This window comes from Moschus berezovskii, chromosome 12 (assembly GCF_049115385.1).
Source record: "Moschus berezovskii isolate FMDL1 chromosome 12, NW_MosBer_1.0, whole genome shotgun sequence".
NCBI classification, from domain to species: Eukaryota; Metazoa; Chordata; class Mammalia; order Artiodactyla; family Moschidae; genus Moschus; species Moschus berezovskii.
Window position 1 is genome coordinate 39,466,948 of NC_142471.1, and position 3,787 is coordinate 39,470,734.

The window sequence follows — 3,787 nt, forward strand, 5'->3', positions numbered from 1 at the left end:
AGCTTTCCAATGGCCCCAAAATGTCTCCCAAAATATTCCCTTTATATGGGTAAAAATTATAATCTAGAAATATATGTGAAACATACTCCCACTGCATAGACTGTTACTAGTTACAGTTTTAAAATGTAATGGTTCCATGTCCTGGTGCTGCCAGAAACAGCAGTCACTGAATAGCCTTATGTTCTGTCCAAGATGCATGTGTGTATGTGTATGTGTGTGCTGAGTTGCGTCAGTCGTGTCCAACTCTTTGTGACCCTATTGACTGTAGCCCTCTATCCATGGGATTTCCCAGGCAAGAATACTGGAGCAGGTTGCCATTTCCTCCTCCAGGGACTGAACCCAGGTTTCTCACATCTCCTGCATTGGCAGGCAGGTTCTTTATCACTAGTGCCACCTGGAAAGCCCTCTGCCTGAGATACAAGGGATGCAAATACTTCATTTATAGCAACCAATGCTTACAATATAATATGTGTCATCTTTCCAGGAAAACAATTAATTTCTTATGTACAGGTGTCATATTTTCTCCTAGAAGCTATTATTATTCTCTGTATGAAGTAAAAACTTGGTAAATATTTTAAAATTTATTTTGACTGATAAAAGGAATTCAGTATCAACAAGGCAACTTGTTTCCATGACATGAAAAACACCTTTTTCCTTAGTGAGAAGCCTAAGGACCTAAACTTACAGGTGAAGCCATCCATGGCTTTGACTACCATCTGCCTGGTAGGAAGACAAACCTTTGAAGAAGATAACTGAGGGTCTAGCTATGATCTACATAATTTTTCGGATGTTTGAGGCCAAGGGCTAGGAAGCTCTGGGCAGAAATTACTATCCAACTACTTTAAGCCAGTCTTCAGAGATGGCATGGCCTTACAGAGCTCCCGTATCGCCTCATCTTCCATGATTTTGTCACTTCTCCCTTGAGCCTTTAAGAGTATCTTTCCTCTTCAGCTCTAAAATCCTGTACACTTTGTACCCATGCCTGTTCTCATTTCAATGCTTCTCTGTTGCTCTCTGTAACCTTTTGTGGTTGTGAAAAATCAACAAAGAAAATCCTCTATAGAGTGTTTTCAGATGTTATGTGTGATGAGGCAACACAAAGCCAGCAGAGAACCAAGAATCTTAAGAAATGCTGGGAGATGACTGATGAACCAGATGCAACTGCAGAAGCCAGTCCTAGTGCAGGAAATAAAGACAGCAGGCCACTTTGTGAAGCCAACTCCAGTCTCAAAAGTGGTATCCAGAGAAGGCAGGATTTAGCTAAACGAGGTTACGGGGACAAATCTCAGGCCTTAGTGACAGGCTGCCACAGATACACAGGATGTCCTATTGAGCAGAGAGCAACAGAGAACAAGAATGTAATCCTCATACTGAGTATACATGACAAATTTAGGACCTACCAGAACCTAAGAGCAAAAGAATCAGGGAGACACTTTTGATATCCTTCTGGATACTTTCTGTAATCATCTTCTTGCACAGGGCTTCCAAGGCATATGCCCTTCTCACCGGAATGAAAAACAAGATTTAGGAAACAGAGAAGAGAAATATATATGTTAACCATAGCTTACTTCCTAGAAGACACCAATATTAATATCATAAATATGTTTCCTTTAAGTCTTTCTCCCTCCCTGTGTCTCTCTCTAGTTGATACTCTTCCATAAGTAGTTTTGTACCTTGATTTTTCACATATATAATATGAATTGACCCATCATAAAGTGTTCCTTAAAGTATCACTTTAATGGAAGATTGATATTTCACTTCATATAGGCCTCAATTTATTTAAGTCTTTATAATCATTATTTTATGATTATGAAAATATGTGATATAGTATTTATAATGCCTAACAATGCACATGCTGTCCTTAGTCACTTAGTTGTGTCACTGAGTCATGTCACTCTTTGCAACCCCATGGACTGTAGCCCACCAGGCTCCTCTGTCCATGGATTCTCCAGGCAAGAATACTGGAGTGGTTGCCGTACCCTCCTCCAGGGGATCTTCCCAACCCAGGGACTGAACCCAGGTCTCCTGCATTGCAGGCGGGTTCTTGATCATCTGAGCTACCAGGGAAGCCCAACAATGCATATCTTTGGTCATAAATCTTTGTCTTAGTTACTGGGAAATTTCTTAGATTGTATTAATGAGCATAAACATTTTAAAGACACATACCATATATATATATACTATTAAATTCCTTTCAAGAGAGCCCTGTCCACTCTGCAACCCACTAAGAAAGCCAGAAGTGAACATTTCAACTGAATCTCCTTGGATTAAAAATTATCAGTTTTTAACTGACTAATAATTAGGTATGCAAAATAATGATATGTGATTAAAATGCTTTCTTTAATTACAAGCAAAAAGTGATTTTAAAACTTTGTATTAGGTATTTAAGTTTTAAAGATTATTTTAATTGCTTTGCAATTAATACTGTGCTATAAGAATTTTTCTAATTCCTAACACTCTCCTAGAAAATTATTTTTAAGATGATGTAAAATTTCACCATCAGCATGAGGTGATTTATCAAATCTCTTCCATATGGTCATTTTATGACATCCTTTTAACCCAATATAATTAATAAATATTTTGATGTCAGAAATGGCTTTTTGAAATGACTAATTGCTCACTAAAGTGATTTACAAATGGGTAATTGAACTAAGTATATAAAAGGACAATTCATATTCTTTGCCCATTTTACTACTGTATCAAAAGGTCTCTTCTACTCGTAATGCATTGATTAACCCTGTATACATTAAGAATGCCAACTCTTATTTTTTTCAATATTCTGTCTGTTTTTATTTTTTCCTTTCAACATTTTGGACAAAATATTGCTATTTAAATCTTTAATATAATCAAGGCCATTATCTATTGGCTTGGCAATTGCTTCCACTGTTTTCATGTGTGGGAGAAAGTCTTTGTCCACCAAAGTCCATAAAATTATAACAAAATTTTTCCTTTTAAAAATAGCTTTCTTTTTTTATATACTTAGTTCAATTACTCCATTTGTAAATCACTTTAGTGAGCAATTAGTCATTTCAAAAAGCCATTTCTGACATCAAAATATTTATTAATTATATTGGGATAAAAGGATGTCATAAAATGACCATATGGAAGAGATTTGATAAATCACCTCATGCTGATGGTGAAATTTTACATCATCTTAAAAATAATTTTCTAGGAGAGTGTTAGGAATTAGAAAAATTCTTATAGCACAGTATTAATTGCAAAGCAATTAAAATAATCTTTATATGTTAATCCCTATTTCATTTATACAACTACATTTAAAGTTGCAACTATGTAAGCAGTTATAAATATGAAAATGAATATAGGGTAGATTTCAAAATGCTAAAAAATGTTTGTTTCTAGGCTGTGAGATTAATATTAATTTTTATTCTTTAATATTTTCTAAATTTTCTACAGTTGGCGATTATGTCTTTTAAAAGTAAAATTTTACTAAAGGATAGTTTGGACTGAAAAATAAAGTATTGCTTTTTTCATTAATGTTTTAATAAAAATAAACTTTTTGATATCCAGTTGCATTTTTCAAAGCATTTTATAGTTCTTTCCCTTTCTTATTTCTTTCAGGGATAAAAGAAAACAGATGGAAATCAGTTCTCTTGACGTCTGCTTAATGATCTGAAATCACTTGTTACCTCCTCACAAACTAGCCCCCCATTTAGTTTGTATTGTTTGATTTCCCATAAATACGTTGTGCCTTTTCTCCCAGTTGATGTTATGATACATAATGTTCTCTTGCCTTTAAGTGCATTTCCCCTGCTGCCCTTTTTCTACC